This window comes from Gavialis gangeticus, unplaced genomic scaffold (genome assembly GCF_001723915.1).
Source record: "Gavialis gangeticus isolate Ggan-Ray unplaced genomic scaffold, GavGan_comp1, whole genome shotgun sequence".
NCBI classification, from domain to species: domain Eukaryota; kingdom Metazoa; phylum Chordata; order Crocodylia; family Gavialidae; genus Gavialis; species Gavialis gangeticus.
Window position 1 is genome coordinate 25,268,142 of NW_017729025.1, and position 21,169 is coordinate 25,289,310.

At 40.5% G+C, this 21,169-nt stretch overlaps 1 protein-coding gene across 2 annotated transcripts in view; it reads right to left on the minus strand.

Annotated features, from left to right (window-relative positions):
• Window positions 1–21,169, minus strand: part of TRAF3 (TNF receptor associated factor 3) — a 107,900-nt gene that overhangs the window by 70,453 nt on the left and 16,278 nt on the right. For both annotated transcript variants that reach the window (XM_019518534.1, XM_019518533.1), the window contains exon 2: window positions 13,458–13,605. The gene's annotated coding sequence lies outside the window, so the exon portion shown is untranslated. The remainder of the gene's footprint in view (window positions 1–13,457; window positions 13,606–21,169) is intronic.

Sequence of the window (21,169 nt, forward strand, 5' to 3'; positions counted from 1 at the left end):
TCGCCCTAATGTCTATGAAATATCTATGCTGCACTAGCAATTAAGTTTGAATAATCTTGAGATTCCTTGGGGATTTATGCTGACATGGATTGTCTGCTTGCATGGCAAAGATCCACTGAAACATGCTGCAGGTATGCAGGATGTATAGAGATTACAGTTTCCAACTGAGCAAAGGCCAGATCAGAAGGTCTTTAGAGGACTCCCACCATTTCTTACCTTTTAGGTCTTTAGGTCTTTTTGGGGTTTTGTTGTTCTCCCGCCCTGGCGGGGGGTCGGGCTAGAAGATCTACTAGGTCCCTTCTGACCCTAAATCTATGAAACTATGAAAACAAGACTTTAGAATCTACCAAAACAGAGGATTTAGCAGATGCGAATGCAGCCACATTTATTCTACAGCTAACCACGACTCCCAATTTTCTCCAGATAATCTAAATTATAATCTAGACCAAAGCACTGTCCAGTGTCACAGGAGTATTACCAATTGTACTGACTGATAATGTGACCTTCAGTCTTCCGTACTTCATTTTGCCCCTATGTGCAAAACAGGAACAATAATGCTCCTCTTTTATAATACTCTTATCTGAAATCGAATTTGCACTCGCATAGTGCTATAAATTATTTCTGTCCTGTTCTCCTCATGAGACTTCTTCATCTGGGAATTCCAAGCTAAAGCCACATTCTTCGTGAATTGAAACTTGGATAACAAGGATTTCCCCCTCCACCCCCACCACCCTTCTTCTCTCAGGAAAATAAGTAATCTTCCATCATAATACTTCTGAACACAAGGCTGCATCCTGAAGCAATACAAGTGTGGTAACACCACAGCTTTTGCCAGTATTTAATGGGATGAATCTGGTAGATCAGAAACAAATCAATCCCTCTCTCTCTCTCTCTCTTATGGTAGGGAGGGAGAAAGAGAAAGATATGAAAATGGAAGTCTTAAGCTTAAGGGAATGCACATACAAATATTTTTTAACTCCTTGGTCCCAGCTGGTTTCCCTGGTTTAGAATCTCTTTTAGTATCATTTAAAAGCAAAAATCCATGATAACTCCCAAATGAAGAACGTTTAACCAAAACCATTTTTTTCAAGCTGTTTGGGATTCCACTTCATAGAAATTACTAAGTACTGGGAACACCTATAGCCCTGAGCAAGCCCACCCCAGAGATAGCACAGGCCTTTGTAATGACAAGTACTAGAAACTGCCATATATCACATGCTGACCTTGTTCCTGAAAATAAAATCCTAGAAGGGCCAGCTCAGTTCTTCATAGGTCAGGTTGCTAATTTTTATTCACAAGATAATATACAATGTTTTACTTGTTTCACTCTAAATAGTAGAGACCATGGCCTATGCACACTAGCATTCAATGTTACTGGAGCGATGCTGAAGCATTAACCAGACAAATCTGGATACCTGTGAAAAAGCATCTTTCCACCATGACCCTTGATTGCTCTGGAAGGATGCCCCTCATTCCCTCCAAAAAATGGTGCTGATGTGATGTCTTTAGAGTGTCTGATAATAACTACCATACTGGAGAAGACCAATTTCGTGTGTGACAGTAACTGGTACCAAATGCTTCAGAAGAGGTCATCATTTCTTTCCGACTGCTGTCCTCCAAGTTAAATGATTGCCTTATGGCCCAAAGCACAAGGGAATACCATCACACATATGGTTTTATTCAGTTTAATAAAACACTGAATCTTTGCATGGATTAGAGCCCCTTGAAAGTTGTATCAAAAAGAAATACATGAAAAATTGGTGGGGGGAAGGGGAGAAGACTTACAAAAATGCTCATGAAGCATGTTTGGCATCATCTAAACAGCTCTATTATTCGCATAGGGGACTAATCGTTGTAAATCCTACTGCTCTTGACCTCCATGCTATCTTGGAATAGAAATGGAACCTACCATACTGCAATCATGCATCATATAAAACAGCTTCTCCTTAGGGTTTTACAATCTCTCTCTTCAAGCCATACCCCCGTTTTGTAAATAACATGACAAATTCAATGGAAATACACCAGTTTCACCCTGTCGCCAGCAACATAGCTTTGCCACACAAACCCTGGTTAATGTCTTTACTTTGTGTCCTTTGTGCCAACAGTACCAAGAGAATTGAAAATTACAAATAGCCTGATGGAACCCATGATAAACTTGCTTCTTTCCTGAGTTTGACAGAGGGAGAAGTGCTCAAAATCACAGAGGATACTGATGGCAGGCAGAGAATACAAACAAACAGTCTCTCCCAGATCCCCATGTAGCACCTGAGCCAGCCTCTCACCCACCTGCTGTTTGAATTTGGGGTAAGCTCTCTCAGCACAAAGAGTAGCCTTGCCTGTCTGCAATAGGGAGTTTACACCAGAGCAGCTACACATGGTGTTACACCAACAACTACTGTAATAAGTGCAAATGCATAATGTAGACAAAAATTATTCAGCCCCACCCTGACCTAAGCAACCCTGGGTCTTTTCAATTCTTTATACCAAACTCCCTCCCCTTGCCTCTTGTTACTCCCATCACTCATCTCTGGAACTCCCTTCATTTCTACTACATCTTTAAAACAAAGGGCCAGTATTACACATGCCATACACTAGACATCATCTCTTTATATACATGATTTGTTCATTTATTAGTATTTCCTGTTCTAATCTTCATGAACCCTAACTATTTTGTTTACTTTATCTGAACTCATTGTACCTGGGCCAGGTGTTTCCATTAAACTGTCCAACAGGACACAGAGTTCTTCTCCTAAAACACCTCACAGAACTGCAGACGTGGCACAAATGTAATGCAACAACCTTTTAGGTAAGAGGTAGCCTCCCAGTAAACAACTGACACTGCAAAACTATGGCAAAAGGGGAGATTTGCCCAAAGACAGCAAAATGTGTTCAACTAGCTGCTAAAGAAAAAAAAAACAGGAACATTTTTAGGGAAGCAACTTGTAACTAGTGCTAGGCAGTTAACTGACATTCGGGTCTTTGAAAAAGTTCCCCAAAAGTTCAAACCACGGGCTGAAGTTCAGTAAAAAGATTTCTCTAGTACAACCTGCAGGTTATTTCATATCAGATCCCATCAAAAGCCCACCCCAAGAGGTCCACACTACTCCCAGCAACTGATTCTATATATTCTCATAAGAAACAGGGAAACTCCAGACTCCCCTGGTAGAAGCAGTGTTCGTTTCAGGACACAGCTTTACATAAATGGAAAGGCAAGTATTCACCCCAAGGACTGACAGGACATGCCATAACTCCAGGTGCTACCACACCCTAAATACATGCCTAAATTCATCACCAGGATATGCTTGAGTCTGACATAAAGAAGGGGTAAAGCAACAACAGAGAACTCCACCCTATCGCAACACAAAACAGAGGTTAAAAAAACATAAGCCATGCCATAATGGATCAGACCAGTGTCTACAACAGTAGCAAAAGTGGATGCTAAAGGCAGAGCATGGAACTAGATAAAGAGTGATCTAAACACTATGTATTACTTTACCCGGCATCCACAATTACTGGTTTAGAAATGTCAAAGGAAACATCTCAAATAATTCTGTTAGAGAGATATTAATAGATCTATCATCCATGAATCTGTCTAGGCCCTTTTTGGACTTGGCTAAGCTATCTGCCTCTACAACCTCCTGTGGCAAAGAATTCAACAAGTTTACTACACATTACATAAAAAAGAACTTTCTCTAGTTAGTTTTATCTCTGTCTCCTACTAATTTCAGCAGGTGTCCCCTAGATCTAGTATTCTGGAACATGGTGAACAACAGTTCCCTGTTGACTTGGTCCACACCCTTCATAAGTGGGCGGTTGAAGAGAATGCTGTGAATATACCGTATCTGGACTTCAGCAAGGCTATTGCTATGGTCCCGCATGACCTTCTCATAAACAAGTTGAAGAAATGTGGGCTGGACAAAACTACTGTAAGATAGACAGACAATTGGCTCACCAGCCTCAAGCAAAGTATAATTATTAATAGGTCCATGTCAGAATGGCAGGAGGTTTTGAGTGGAGCCCCCAGGGGTCTGTCCTGGGTCCAGAGCTGTTCAACAAGTTCATTATTTATTTGGATGCTGGCATAGAAAGCAAGTTTGTAGATGACTTAAAACTGGGAAGGATTGTGAATACATTGGAGGATGGGAGTACAATTCAGAAGGATCTTGAGAGGTGGGAAAACTGGGCTGAAGATAACAGAATGAAATTCAGTGTAGACAAGTGCAAGGTGATACACCTTGGGAAGAATAAGAAGAAACACAAATACAAAATGGGTAATACCTGGCTGGATGGCAGGCTTATGGAGAAGGATCTGGAAGTCTTGGTAGACCATGGTCTCAATGTGAGCCTGCAGCAAGATGCAGCTGCACAAAAGGCAAATGTCCTTTTTTTGCAAGAGCAGAATGCATCAATAGAAACATTAGGTGCATGATGCAGGAAGTGACAGTCCCTCTATTTGGCAGTGGTTAGGCCTCTAAAGAATTGTGTGCAATTTTGGGCTCCACATTTTGAAAAGGATGTAGAGAAGTTAGTGAGGGTCCAGAGGCAGGTGACAAAGATGACGACAGGCTGGGAAAGCAAGTCATATGAGGAGAGGCTAATGGAGCCAGGCATGTTCAGCTTGCAGAAAAGACACAAGACAGGACATGAGAGCAGTCTTCAAATACTTGAACGTCTGCCATAAAGAAGAGGAAAATCACCTTGCTGCAGACTAGGATGCGGACCAATGGCTAAAAGTTGCAGTATAGTAGATTTAGAGTGGGTAACAGGAAAAACTTCTTCACCATTAGAAACTGAAAGAGTGGAATAGACTGCCTAGAGAAGTTGGACTCTTCATCACTGCAGGTGTTCAAAGAAGAGGTTGCACAGCCACTGTTTGGAGATGATATAGGCATAGTAATGCCTATGTTCTACTACAGGTAGCCTTGGAGAACTTCTTTTTTCAATATATAAGTGTCAACAGATTTTTTTTCAAGCATTTATTTGGTTTTTTAATCAAATGTAAATTTTCAGGATTGTGTGAAGTTAGGGATGTGGGGGCCACACAATTTATTAATGACAGTATACTATTATTACAGTGAAGCTTAACCATCTACCACAACAAACGTAACTACTGTAGGATTGCCACCAGCTGAGCAGCAGAGCTACCATCAGTCCCAGCTCTGCTCGCCCATAGCTCCCTCGTCCGCTTTGTCACTTCCTATTCCTTTGGGGAGTTGCAGTCCAAACTACAGTCAGCACAGTTCTATAGGACTGCTCGCTCTCCCTGTCATCACACACTACATCAATCACCATTTTTCTTGCATCCCCTTTGAATAAATTTTGATCATTAACAATAGCAATATTTTTGTTGGTCTGCAAGTTTGATGCACAATCAACATTTATCAACGTTTACCCATAAAAATCCTGCCAAACCTAACTATGGGTATTTCCATGCTTCTGGGCTTTGCTGGTTGTCCCCTCCCCACTTTCTGCTATATGTATCAGGTTGTTTTTAAGCCTCCTTCAAAAGACACTGGGTGTTGGCTGCAGCCAAGGATGGAGATTTTTGACTGGGGTGTACCAGTTCTCCAACTGGGACTTAAACCTGGAGGTTCCTGGCTAGAGGGTCTTGCTCCTCTGCTCAAGGTCAAACCAAATCACCATATTTGGGGTCAGGAAGAAATTTTACCCCATGGACAGACTGGTACAGACTGTGGGGATTTTTGCCTACCTCTGTAGTGGGGGACATGGCGCTCTATCTGGGATCTCTTGAGCATATATTAACAACCAGGACGTTGGCCGCTGTGGTTCCCCAGCTTTGCCTGTGCCACGTTAGGGTATTATGTCTTGTGTCATGTCAGAGCTGGCAGTAGTTTTACTAAGAGTTTAGATTACTGATTTGTATAAGATGGTTTAGATAGGGATGATCTTTTGTCAGACAGGAAGTTGGACTAAATGACCTCTGGCAGTTCCTTCCAGTCCTGCTCTCTAGGGTTCTATGATTTTGCAGACCTCAATCATATCCCCCCATAGCCTTCTCCTTTTGACACTGACAAGTCATGGCCATTGTACTCTCTCCTAGTATGTTGACTGCTCCATACCACTGATCATTTTGGTTGCCCTTCTTTGTCCCTTTTCCAATTCTAACAACCCCTTTTGAGATGTAGAGACCAATACTGCACACAGTATTCAAGATCACTTAGTTCTAAGAGTTATCCCCAAGACCCCATCAAGCAAACTCATTACCTTTATTTTTTTTTTTTTAAGGTGGAGTATTTTACTGTAATATGAACACAAAGTTCCAGGGAGTCCACATATATGCTTAGAGCTGCAAGACTTCTCTTCAGCATAGGTTCCCCTTAAGAACAAGACTGTAAAAAAGGCTTTTTAACCATTGGACCTTAAATATCCTTAGTAGAAATATCACGGCAACTGTCAAACTATTACAGTGCTCTCCTCAGTGCTGCAATCTTTGATAGGATTGGTCTCAGCCAATCCTTTTCTAATTCTTGCTAGTTTCTCCTCTCCCCAGGAAGAGCCTCCTCCTCAGCACTGTCCCTCATGATCTCATTCCTCCCTCAAATCAGCACATACCCACCTCAGATCTCAGGGCAGAATCCACTCAGCCTTAAAAAGAATCCATTTTAAAATGAATTCAATGATTCATTCTATATTTAAAAGTTTTTACATTATTTTTTAAACAGACTTGCATGGGGGTATTGATCTTCAAGACATGTACCTTCTTCTCCCTCCATCTGAAAAATTTTCCCAATTGCTTTTATTTCCATTTTATTTTAATTTACATTTAATTTGATCTTAACTGCTTGCTGAAGCCTTTCTAAACATTCCCTTTAAGTTTACCAATAATTAGAGCTTTCCTTTATTTTTTTCATTTTACATTAATAATATCAAAAATATTAATATCACTTTCGTTTACATAGATCTGACAAGGCTTTTCAGGATATTTGAAAGGTAGGGTAATGTAACTGGAGAAATAATAGAAGTCAAGATTTTTTTTTAACTGATAATCTAAAACAAAAGCAAACATCATGCATCAGATAAAGCAGACTCTAAATAGCAGATACTGCATATTCTCTTCAAAAACTAGTTTTCTGTTTCCCTGTTAATGGCTAAATATGTCTTTTCAATAAAATCAAAAATGATGAAGAAAGAAAAAGAGGATGAATATACACAGCAGTCATGCACACAAGGGAAAAAATGAGGAATGTTTCCCTTACTTTCCATGTAAAAAAAGTGAAAATGTTTATTATCAATACATATGGTATAAAATTTTCAAAAAAATATGTTTTTCCTGTACCAGCCCTTAGCTATCTGGAATTCTCAGCTCTTGATTACAGGAACCAGAGTAATTGTTTCTACAGATTCTTCCCTATAAAATTCCCTGCAAGAAAACTGTGTCAAAGCATACAGATGAAGTATCCAAACTTGTGGAAGCTCATTTGATGGAGATCTGTGTGGCCACCCTCCACTCTTGATTACTGCAACTACTAAGTGCAAGGTTAAGGAAGCCCACAGGAAAGTTTCTGACATTGTAAGTCTCCCATTTAGTTTTTGTTTTTCATACCCACCTCTCCAGCTCTTTGGTCAAGCTAGGCCTACTACCAGTTGCCCTATCAATCATGTCCCAGTAGAGAAGTCTCCTAAAACCTATGTACATTTTAAAGATAGCTGCATTTTGTGGCCATGCCGTAATCATCCAATGTGAACTATTATAGCATACATGATTAAGCCATGTCCTTTCAGCATCCTCTGCCTCCCCAACAGACATGTCAACAATGTTTGTCTTCACCTACCACAGGGCTTAAACGTGTCAGTGTATTCTGAAAATCTGAGCAGCTATCCCAGAGTACCACCGTAGCGCAGTTCCCAGATGACATACAGACAGGCTGGTACCAAGAGCCTAGCAGGAAATGGATTCCAGGATGTCATCCAGCACAGTGCTGTGAAGAAGGACCAACCACAGCAGTTACACAGAACTGATGAAGGAATGCCATACACAGAAAAGAGCATCCTAACATAGTGTTACAAGAAGACAGCCATGTAGCAGCCAAGGCTGCTGGTCAGGACAGCACATGGTCAGCAGCCACACCACTTCTCAAAGCCTTCCTATTCCCAAGGGCATCATTCATCTGAGTCACAAACATCTTTCCATCCCACTCAAATGTGGCATCCTTTCACACACTGCGTTTGAAAATGATTTTCATCAAAATGAGTATGAAATTAAGGTTTTAAGAAATATTAGTTAGCCTGAAGGAATCCTACAGCATTCTGTGAGTCTTAAATGTATAATTAGTGACCTTCATAACTTGGGTCTTTGTCATACAGGATAAGTCACTTGTAGACCCCAGTAGACTGAAATACACAGTTACCTCAACTAAAACAGTATCAATGACACTGTCTTTGGACCAGGACTACGTTTGCTGCCAGCCATGCCAGTAACTGATTACAAACTCAGATAAATGTATTAGCTTAGACATGGCATAATAATGTGAAACACATTACCAGTTTCATAGTGGGAGCAAAATGTCTTTAAAATAGCCAAGCACACCAATTTAGTGTAACAGAATGGATTGTACACTCCCAATTATCAGCACTTTGAGCTACGTAGCAGCATTCTGTGGTAGTGGTGTCAGACACATAGGGCGCATCTACACTTCGCCGTACAGCATGCTATGACAATGTAGCGATCACATATGTCTACATGTGACCACCAGCTACACAGCCAGAGCAGCTACACAGCCAGAGCGACACACTCTCTGGGTATAGTGCACAGCTATGGCAATGTAGCAGCAAAATTTAACTGTGCGCCACATGCACAGCACAGTAAACACCTGTACCGCGCCAAGCTTTAGTTCTTCCAAAAGTACTAAAGCATGGTGCTGGAGCAACGCTGCCATACGATGACGTGTAAACATGCCCACAGATAGCTATACATACTTAAACATAAAAGCAAATAAACAAAAAAAAAAAAATCTATCTAGAAAAATTTAGAGACCTGCTCACTGACTTTGAAGATTTAAAAAAAAACAAAAACAAAAACAAAAATGTTTCCAGACTTTGTGAGAATCTTTCATTATCATGTACTTAGTAAAATAACAGAAAATATTATGTTATATTCAACTGTGAAGTCCACGTACACTTGGATAATGAAAATAAAAATGATTAAAATAAAACATTTTAGGGTACATGCAAGATAACTAGCAACAACTGTCAAAGATAAAGTTCACCGTCATAAGTTCCCTACATTTTCTAATACTTTAATGGGCTACAATCCATTCTGTTGCTAATACAAACCAATTAAAAGTAAAATATAGTGTTCTATAATAAAAAGCTATAATAAATTGCTTCCATCACCATTATAAAAATTGTACACAAGTAGTACCTTACCTTGTTATCCACTGTCTGAGCACAGAGAATTAAAAAACAAAGTATTGTTAAACATAAAGTACAAAAGTTTCATATCAATGGAAACCTGTTGCACCAATATCTTGAATAAATATTCTGCATGGCATGCACACATTAGCAATGCTTCAGAGACATATTCAGGTTCCTTTTGGTCGACAGCCAAACCTCAAAACTTTGAACCTGGAGGCATCAATTCATTATCTCCTACTCCACAACCCAGAGTTCAGGTCACAATTGTAAGAGGGGAGTTTTACCACAGCTTGGTTTTCTATCCTAATAACAACCCTTTCCAATTACTGCAATGCAGTCCTTCTGAAGACTACACGTGGAAGAGAGTGAGCACAAATCACTCAGGAAAGAAACACAAAGTTACAGAAAATTTTGTTCAAGTCACATCTGAAAAGAAATGACTGAGTGGAAGGAATAAGGCATGCAGCTCAGTAGGATCTCCATGATCCTCCTACTCTTCCTTCCAGGCTCTACCCTTCGCCCCCCACTGCTCAGAGGACTGACTGTAGTGGCAAAATAGCAATCAGATTTGAAGGAGAAAGTAATGTGTGCACGTGTTTGCACCAGTTTTTATACAAGATAGTTATTTTAAAAGCATGCATAATGCAAGCCATCTATCATCAAGGAAAAAGGCAGTCAGTCCTTATTAAGCTTTCAGACTATTAAAACAAAGATTTTTCAAGGTCAAGTCAGCAGCAAGCGAGTGTTAATAAGATCAGCTGGCAACTTGTCTATCTTACCATTACTACTCAAATACATGCTCCCTCCCCACTAGCCCCAAGCTTATTTGTCAACTAGGTTTCAAGGAAAACTTCCAGCACCATAGCACAGACATCTGCTGTTTGAGTTACAGACGCTCAGTCCTGACTGGCTGAAAAACCACAAGAACAGTCAGCAGTAACCAAAGGGCCATAACAATTTCTGCACCCCTAGATGACTTGTGGCAAACGTGGCAGTTGAAAAGAAAAAAAATACAGCAATCTTAGTTAACGTCTGACATTACTTTAGATTGCAGGAAATACAAGCCTAATGCATGCAGTAACAACCAAACAAAACAAAACAACTCCTCATATTTTCTGCAAAGAGCTGCAGGTGAGAAGTTGAACAGCCACTTGTGGCTTGAGAGCCACATCTGAGTAGCACCAAGTTAAAGCAATAACTCCTTTAGCTAGCAAAAAATCAGCAGACTATTCTCTTCTAGTCAATCACATGCAAGAAGATATGACACCCGGCCAGTGCGTTACACTACCACTGCAGGGTTTGGGGAGGGGGGGAAGGTTAACAGAAGAAACAGGACTGGCATAGGCACATATTCAGATAAAAGGTGGCCAATGTAACTAAACATTTTCTTACCCATATAAACAAGAAAAAGAAATCCAAAGTAAAAGACTAATTACAACCCTACTGTATGTTACCTGTGTACTGCCTGCATTAGATACTGTTTTAAGATCTGAACAAGTAATAATACAATAACATTTTTTAAACATTTCTGTAGCAATTTTTTTTCATATTAAGTTTCAGTCTCTTTCAAAGAACAATTTAAACTAGCCTACAGGCAGTTTAGGCCCCAAATGGGAGTTGAGGGTTTTTGGTGCCAGTGGTGGGGATTGGGGGGGGGGTTAAAGAAAACTTTGTCTAATGCTGAAGAACACCATTTTGTTTGGAAGCAAATATTCTGCCATAGGGGTTGCAGCCCAAACACCGCAACACCTTGTTATGCAAGAGGAGAAAGCCGTTTTGAAAAGAAGCAAAGGGCTGTGATTAAGGAACAGGAGTCTCATGAGCACTACTACAGACTTCCTGCACGTCCTTGGGCACTGTATTATGCCTTTGTTCTCCCCATCTGTGAAAGGAGGATAACACTTTCTTGCTCCAACATTTTATCTTGTCTCTTTATGCTACAACCTCATCAAGGTGCAGACATGCTTCTCAACAGACATGCATATATACATCCTAGCACAAAGCAGATCCAGTCTTGGTCAGGTCGTCTGGATCAGTGGTTCTCAACCTTTTTAGATTCAAGGGACCCCTCAGAAAATTACAGCTGTTAGTTTTCACTTTTTTTTTTTTTTTTTTTTTAACCACTATAGAATAGAGCAATTCTTCTGTTATAAGGAACTCAAAAACACCACAATAGGTCACAGAGTTTTTAACATTATGGATTCTTATTTGAGATCTCTAGATATATCTTGTGAATTATGTTTGCATACCTAACAGTGATTGCATGGCCTCCTGGTTAAAAAAAAAAATCACTGCTCTAGGTACTATTGCAGTAATTAGAAACCAAACACCTCTCTGGCTGCTTGGGGAAGTAGCCAAAAAAATTACAACTGTCTGATCTATATCTATGGTATAAGGTGAGTAAACAAGAACAAAGAAGTAAACAGCATGAATGGGAAGGAACAGAAGTTCAAAATTCTTTCCAATAATCGGCATCAGGAGGAGTTGGTAAGACAAAAAGAGTGCTTCACATGCTTCAATCCATTTATATTAATGGCATTCATAGGCAATTGAGAAAACAACCAGGCAAAACATGAGACCAACAGGTTCCAAACTGTGGTCTATGTACAACCGACTGCACACAGCGGCATTGTGAGAAGAAAACCTTGAGGATTCTGTAGGAGGCCTCACCTTCATTCCTGACTCCCTCTCAAATACCTTTCCATTCTGCTAAGCAACGAGCCCAGGATCCTCTACCCACTCTCTAGAAAACAAAGTGCAAAAAAAGGAACTGACCGTTCTAACAGGAAGAGACTCTGTCTGGCTCCTCCCACACGCCACCTCCTCTAGTGGCACATCTAGATCATGACCTTCCAAGGACTCTAAATAACATTCAGCCTATGAGTCTATAGAAAGGACTCTCCTAACTGCAGGAGGCAGGACCTTGAGCGTATTAAGATAACAATAGCTTCTATGTTAAAAAAAAAGTTCTCCCATCAAAAATTCACTTTTTTGCTAGAGTAACTTTAAAGTAGTGCAAGCCAGATTTGCTTTTTAGAAAAAGTATTTATTTTTAACTTTTACAAAGGTGTTTCTGCTCTTCCACTGGTTTTAAGCATCTTATCTGCTCTCGAGGCTCATGCTTTGGAACTGCAAGGTAATTATTTCATCATCCTAGGGCACTACCTGCTGGTGCCATATGGCTATACAAATAATCTAAAATTTTCAGCAATGTACAACATGTGTAGGCATCTCCCTGTGATGCTGATCTGAAGTTGAGAGGTACATGTGTTTCACTACTATTGTCAAACCATATTTTAGAGCTGCCATAATAGACAAATAGGAGCAGTGAGATTCTCTAGAAGAAATGGCTGCTCAAACTGCCTAAGTAGTAAACTGGGACCAGAAAGAGCTAAGTGTCAGTGAACAGTTCTGCCTTCAAAAATTCAAAGTACCTCCTCTTCCTCCAGTCTTGCTAGGATATCACAAAGTTCTCTAATCTGGCCACCACTTAGTTTACTTAAGTAAAAGAAGCTATTACATAGATGCCAACAACCAAACTGCTGAATGGTGTCTGCAAAATCTATTTTTTCCCCCTCAGTTACTTAACGAGATGCCTACTTACCTTGCTGCAGAGAGAACACAGAGACAGTTTATTTAGAAATTATTTATAAGCTACTATATCTCCATTCATTTGCAGAAAGGAATAGCCTACAACTGTTAAATTGTTAATGCAGGCAAGCAGAAGACTATACACTTACTAAACAGTCAGGTCTTTTTGGGTAGAGAATAAAACAGGGTCAGATTACAAAATGACTTAACAATAGAAAGAAGTACGAAGCTTACTGAGTTTTAAGACCACTGTCCTTGGTAAACAAGGTGTGAACATGAACATTAAGTTAACTGTTGATAAAAGCTTTCAGTTAGCATACAAAAGGAAACAGAACAAGCTGAACATAATTTTATTGCATAAAGGTGCATGGAACAATAAGACAGCAAAATACAATAGCTACCAAAAATGCTTGGTCTGTCATGAGATTCTTAAATATGCACAACAAGAAAACAGCATGCACACATACCAAAAGAATTCTGTTAGTACCTACCTTTTTACATGAAAAAGCCAATTCACAACACAAACCGCAAAGTAATATGTGAGACTTCACTCTGTGCTTCCAATGGATTAATACATTATCTCCCACTGCTGAGCATCGGTCTTGATTCAGCTAAAGCATAAGCACTCAGGTCTTCCTGCTGGGAAACAAACAAGTAAAGTCAGTTTTAAGTGTCTTCCATTAATATGCAGAAACAATTCTAACAAGCCTAAAGGCAGAAAAGATAAATAGTATTAAGTCATGCCCAAATATACCAAAATAACAGGCCCTACAGCAATTTACCAATTCATTAGAAACTTCATTGTAAAAATCTACTTCATGCAGGAAGGCACTTCTGCTTGCCACTGCTCAGTGAGTCAAACTACTCTGCAAGATGTTTTACATAATGGGAAAATTTGTATTGGCCAAAAGGTTCAAAATGTTCTTGTTAAGTTTCCAGAAACTGCAGATGTAGAGATACTTCTGTTAACCTGAACCAAAACCAAGAAAAGAAACCGTTTGAGATATATGCTCCATTTCACAGCACAGCAGATCTAATTTTACCAGCAACTGTACTTCAACTTACTCAGAGTAGGAAAGATTCATGTTTTCTCCATTTGCTCTTAAAATACAAATTTTGAAAATACAGGTAATTTTAATACTATCAGCACATACTGGCTAGCATGATGCAGCTTTTTCCAGAATAAAATGCTGAAAATGGAAGTAGGTGAATGATCACTTCTATTCTTGTAAAACAGTAGTATTAGTGAAACATGTGGAATGGATTTTCCAATATAATCAAATAGCATAGCGATACCATCTTAATTCTTCCCTTTGCATTTTACTGTGAAAGAAACAGCAATCAAAAAGAGCCACAAATTGCTACAGAGAGTTGATAACATTGAAAAGGGTATTCCCCAGCCCCCCCAAAAAACAAAAAACCCCCCACAACCTAAACTAATATATACCTATAAAGAGAAAAAAATAGCTCAAACTAAACAAGCCCACCTGAAAAACGGAATCTGTACTGAATACGTTTTAAAGTCAACCATATCTTTACAATTACATTTCTAACTTAGCAAGGAAGAGGAAGAGGGAAAAAGAAGGAAATGTACTGAAATAAAATCTAAGGGCACCTCCAGATGTGTGTGGACATTTGGTTCCCTGGGGACACGGAGCAGCGGCACACCTTGCACCACAGCTATTTGTCCCTGGGGAATGCCCATGCCACACATACTTTGGCACGTGGCAAGTTGCCCTGGATGGGGTAGGAGAGCCTGGGCCAAGGACCACTGACCCCAGCAGCCTTACCTAGGGTCCTGGGGACCTCCCAGGGCTGCAGCCACAGTGATTCTGCCATGCAAAGCCTGGCCAGGAGCCACAGCACAGCTCTGAGCTTTTCAGCACCACACGCTGCCCAAACGTGCGCTGGTTTTTTCTGCAGATTGTTTTGACCCCTGGATATCTAGAGTCAAAAAAACCTGGGACAGGGGGGAAATAGCTCAGCACACACTCGGGTAGTACACCCTTGAAGCATGGCGAACACTAGACTGTGAGGTATGTGGTGCTGCAAACATGTTTGCAGTGCCACATACTGCATGACCGCACTCGTCCGGACGCACCCTAGGAGTTCAATTCTCATATATAACCCCACGTTATGGAATTTTGTACAAGCAGAAATGCTTCCCATGTCAAATTATTCTGCTACAAACATTATACATTTTGGAACACTGCTGGTTCAGAACACTATTTTATTAATGCCACTAAAATAAATACAATCTTGAAAATCCTGTGCCTGAACATTTTTTTTTTTTTTAAATAGCAGTACTCATAGCTAGAAAATGCAAAAACACTTTGACATAATTTTGCAGATCAAATACTAGGAAGCAGTACTAGTTCAGCTAAACATGCATCTAAAATTATGTCTCAAAAATCTAAATTTGAACGCTAAAGTTTGCACATGAAGCTTAATTCTATTGTGCATACTTTCATAAACACCCCCCCCAAAAGGTTGCATAATTAAAAAATAGTCCCACCACTATTACAATAGTGCCTGTGGTTCCTGAGATTCCAGAAAGTGTTAGACAAACAGATTCAGAAGTTCCAACCTCAAAACCATATTAAACCTTATCAAGTCCTCCTAGTCATCTATTTGCATATATGGTGTACCAAATCTGTTCTGTAGAACCTAATGAACTTCATGTTGTGCCCCTCGGTTACCCCTCCTTCCTTACCTCTCCTCTTTACCCCTCATTTCTACCATTCACCCTTTATAAGAGCTTAGTTACCCCATTTGCTCTGTTAATTTCCAATCTGAGAATTTTCTTGTCTCCACTTACTTCTATTTTGTAATGAAAATTACATTCATGTGCATCACAATTAGATTCACTTTGAAGGCCACTTTGGTGCAACCTGTACAAGGACCTCTAAGGACTCAATTTCTTCAAGAATCACCCCAGGTCTGCCTGATAAGCCCTCACATCAAGAAAGAGATCCTCCGCACAGGGGCCTTCTCCACTCTGAAAAAGCAGAGACCCCCACCATTTTGTAGGTCTGTAACCTGAAGGAGAACCTTAAGCTGCTTTCTCAACTGAAGAAACCCAAGAATGCCTCCCTGCTCACTATAAAGAAGGCAACATTTCATCTTTGCAGTGGTATTTGGGGCTAGAACTACAGAGCAGGCCTGACTGGGAAATCACGGAGGCATTACTAGAACTCAACATTCCTCTACCAGGACCAAAACTGCCTCTCCTGTAAGACCCCAAATTGTCTAACAGTTGTATAAATAGACTGTAGCACAGCTCTCCTCATTTCTCTGGGGATAACCAATTACCGTCTCTCTCTGCCCCCACCTAAATTACTTACTACCCACAATAAAGCACACTTCCTCTTAATTCTAAGATACCTCACTGTGTGTCTGCTTGCTATATCAGCACCAGTCTACAGAGCTTCCAGGATATTTTTTTTTTCAGTGAACTAGCAGGCCATACATCTCTTATGCCTTTTGAGAAATGTGTCGTCAATACAACAGTAGTTTATTAGTTACCAAAGGGTGCCCATGAAGGCAATAGCTGCCCTTCAGCTACGAGATAAAAGCCTGGCTCTTCCCAAGTCAGTGTGGGAACTGGAAATCTTTGGTTTTGTGAAGCCAGTAGTTCTTGCCCCAAAATACAGCATGGGTATAAAAAGCACATCACAAACACAGGAAATAACAGCTAACAGAACAAAAATGGGAAAGGAATTTTAGAAAAGGAAGGCAGCTTACTAATAAAACATAAAGAACTTGTGAAGAGTGAAAATGGCTGAAAAACTGAGATCAGTTTGGCCTTCTTTGCTTTATAATTGTATTCAAAATAAATCCAAGCATCTTAGTGCTTTTATAATAAAAGCAGGCATGGTTAAAAATGTGCACTCCAATCTGATCAGTTTTCAACGCTGTTACTCAGAAGCCTGAGTCAGGACTTAAACTGACAAGGATCTGTTCAGATTTATCCTTCAGCTGCTCTGGAAAACTATGAGAAACAAGAAGCCAAAGACAGAAAAGGGAAGCAAGGCAGCATGAATAAAAGCAAGGAAGATGAAGAGCAAAACCACCTATCTGGGAACAGAAAGCTGAGAGATGGGGAAGAGCAAAGATGTTAACACGCTCAACATTTCAGCACCCAATCTAGCCCATGGAGTGAGAGTGGAGAAAGGAAGAAATAAAAAATGTCACAATGTTTGGTTCTCTTGTAATGGGAAGGCTCCCCCACCCTTTTCAGCATCCAGATACACTAATGCTTGAGGAAGGAAGGAGCAGATAATCCAGTGGTCCATCAGGATTCCCAGAGAGTATGCATGTAATCTTGCATTGAGACTTCTGGATAATAGAGCGGGCAATATTCTTGAAATCTGATAGACTTAAATGAGCAGTAGGAATCTTTGTATTTAAAGTGAACATTTCCAGATCCTTTGGAGAACTACTTGACTTCAGTATATGTATCTGACGGCAGAGCTTGACCTTACAATCCCCAGCTGTGGAATTTAAGATGCATCACATTCCTGGGGCTATTTTTTCAGTGCACCAAGCATTAGCTTATGTATTCATGCCACCTTTGCCATTTGTAGTACCTGACAATATCATACAGTATCTTGCAGTGCCTTACAAATTTACATAAATAAGTCTAATGTAGATTATATCCACTGTTAATTCCCAAAAGAAGGGAAACAGCTCTTGGTGTTTTTTTGTTTTGTTTGTTGTTGTTATTGCTGTTTAGTATCACCACCGTGGACATATATTGCATAGTATCCTGAAAGCACCAAGACTTCTGTTCATTTTTGGTTTTTGTAGAAGCGTGTTCCGAAGCCATGAACCAGCCACTGAGAAGTCTGTCTCCAGATCTGAGGAGCCTTACATGAACTACCAAAATATTCCCGATCATCTCAGTGTAATGGACATTGAGATGGTCTGTAAAATGATCTGCTTATAAAAGGTGCTTATTATATGATCATATTTGCTTTCCTTGTAGCCCCAGTGAAGATAAATCATCAGGTAGGAAACAAAGTAATCCAAGACAAGCACGTCTGTGTAAAAAGAAAATCCCATTTCAGGAAAAGGCCTAGGAACCCGAAGATCAAAAGAACAGCAGCAGTTTAAAGAGAGAATCTACCCAGGGAGAAGAGAGTTAGCTCCTTAGAGCTTTTTATGGGGGACTGACTGATGCTACTTCAGGGGTGGGCAAAATGCAGCCCGTGAGCCAGATGCGGCCTGCCAGGCCATTCTATCCAGTCTGCGGGGCCCCTAAAAAATTTAGAAAATTATCTGCCCCTGGCTGCCTGTCATGCGACCCCCGATGGCTTGCCAAAACCCAGTAAGCAGCCTTCTGCCTGAAATAATTGCCCGCCCCTGTGCTACTTGCTATTGCATACATTATGGGACTCAGACTTTCAAAGAGAACCACTGCGTGTGCCAAATCCAGTTGAACCTGCTAGATAAATTCTGTTCATACACAGGGCATTTTAGCCATGGGCCTGCTCTGAGAAGGGGAGAACTGCAGACTGCTGCCCCAGCACAGGTACAAGCATGAGGTCTGATACCTTAGAGGTGCCCTCGGACTAAAAAGGAGACACAAACACAACTGGGCCCTGACGCTCAGGACTAGTACTTGGTCTTTTTCTGTTCTTGGTTGTGGAATGTGACACTGCTTCTACAACACTCAAAAGCCCAATAAGTTCAAGAGGTTCAAGAATGGGAGCTTGAAGTGGATTCAGCATGTGAGAAGTAGCTAGTAGTCTGGAGCACTAGAATGGAAAAATGCTGTTTCCATGTGGAGCACAGGAATGCCATCAGCTGTTGTACCAGTTGGAAATACACTGAAGGAACTTCAAGTCCTGTGCAATGCCATAACAAAACCTGAACATCACAAGTTCATTTGTGTTATGGCCAAGTCTCAGTCTCTCAAGATCAGAATAGGCCTTAAACCAGATGAAAGTTAGAGGGAAGTAAACGGGCACATTTTGCTACTTTTCCTCTTCAAGCACCTGGCAGTAGAAAATCCAGAAGCACTGCTGCTCCTGCACCTCAGCCTGCCCACCATGACAGCGCTAAGATCCATGCTCTTTGTCTAAAACAGTGGTTTTCAACCTGTGGTCCATGGACCCTGGGGGTCCATAGACTATATCCAAGCAGTCTGTGAAAGATGACCATGATCAATCAAAAGTATGTGAATACCCACACTTACAATTCAAAGGGGTCCACATCTCCATTTGAAATTTTTTAATGGTCCACAACTGAAAAAGGTCTAAGATGCTCACATACTGATTACTTCTAATATTTCTTCCTGCCCAGTAGAATTGCAAACATCTTGTCTTTATCCTTGAAACTAAATTCTGATAAATGAAGGATGGTATGAAGAGGTACAATAGGATGACATCAACATTCAGCTGACATATAAACAATTTTACGGGTATAATGCAGATCTGAATAGGGAAGATGATCAAGAAAAAGAAGCATATGAACCATCTGAAGTTAAGCAGCAACAACACTTTCAGATCATTTAGTTTACTGTGTGAAGACTCAAAGGGATCCTGAGTCATCACATCTAATTCCCTGCTGTCAGACACAATGACACCACATACCCCTTTTATAGATTTAAACTTTGTCTCAAAACTGGTTGGTTTTCTTGCTCCACTCCACCTATTGGGAAGTTGTTCCAAAATGTCACTGCTCTGAGGGTCAGCAACCTTTTCCTAACTTCCAGGCTAAATTTACTGAAGGGGGGTTGAAAGTCATTCATTCTTGGGTTACTATTGTTTTTCACTTCCCCTGATGTTTACTTCACAGTATACATCTAGGCAGCAATCGGATCACCTCTCAGCCTTCATTTTGCTAAACAAACCAAGCAGGTTGCTAAATAAATCAAGAGATAAACAAACCAAGCAAGTTCTTTTAGTCTCCTCTTCTTTGCAGGCTCTCCATTAACCCACTTTTCCTAGAAGCTCCTTTTTGCACTTATTGTAAATTAAGTTCATTCTTCTTCAATAAGGGTGACCAGACCTGTCAGGCAGAAAACCACCGCCTGCCCTAGCGCCTTGCTTTGTAAACCTAATCGAATTTCATGAAGAATTAACTGCACCTTGTGATCAAAAAGTGAATATTCTAACTCCGCCTGTGGCTGGAAAGCAGTCCTCTACTAGCGCCACGATTTTTTTCCTAGGCTTTATTCCATTCAACTAGGAAATTACTACCAAGAGTTCTGTTGACTTCTTTATCTAGTTTCTCCATTTGCGCAAGAACAGAAAAATCAAACTGAGTAGTAATGCAACAAGTTGACTGCATCATTTCCTGAATACCACCTGGACAACTGCAGTTCTAAGAAGTAGACAGCAGTCCTCCCTGGAGTTACTGACAAAAACTCTCGATTTATTGCTTTCATCTGAGTAAACCCCTCTTTTTCCACTCTGTGTAACAAATATCCTCTCCCAAAAATGGAAGCTACTATCACGGTAGTCTATCTATACAGTAATTCTCAGTCTCTGATGATTTTGGGACTTGTCTTTCTTCAAAATGAAACTGTTTGCCAGAAATGTTGGTTCTTTTACCCAACTGCCATCCAAAAGGAGGAGTTAGTTGAAGTGAAACTGCTCTGCTCTATTGCTAATAAATTCAGTTGGACTAAGCAGGGCTGAGATTTGCAGGTAGACAGGGAGTTTTTCCATCAGCTGAAGTGTACTGGTTAAACTCTAGATATGCACACAGACTTTAGCAGGTTACCCAACTGAGGCAGACTCCGGGTTAGGTATCTCCTTGGAAACCTTCATCTGCTGCTAGATCCACGGTTCTGACTGCTGTATTCTCAGCTCATTTTAAGATACCTCTTAAAACAGACTTCCAAGCTACAAGACAAATAGTGTCAGCTCTACTTACCCTTTAAAAAACTTCTGTTAATTTGCCATGGGGACTGATGAGCTAAATTAAACAAAAAGGAAGAACATCTCCTCTAACTCCTCTTCACAGGAGGGGCAGGCTGTGAATGCCACCAACTATAAGTAGCAGCAGGACCCTGCTCACTGGACACTGTCAGTCTTCTTGGTGATGGGCAGCTTAGACAAGGTGTGCCCAGTTGGGTAGGCTTGCTCTGACATTGGTGTCACTAGGTGGCACCTCCAGGCCTTATTGGGAGAGATGACATCGGCACACCAAAGAGGCAACAAGAACTAACGCATTTAGGCTAGATAAGCTAACA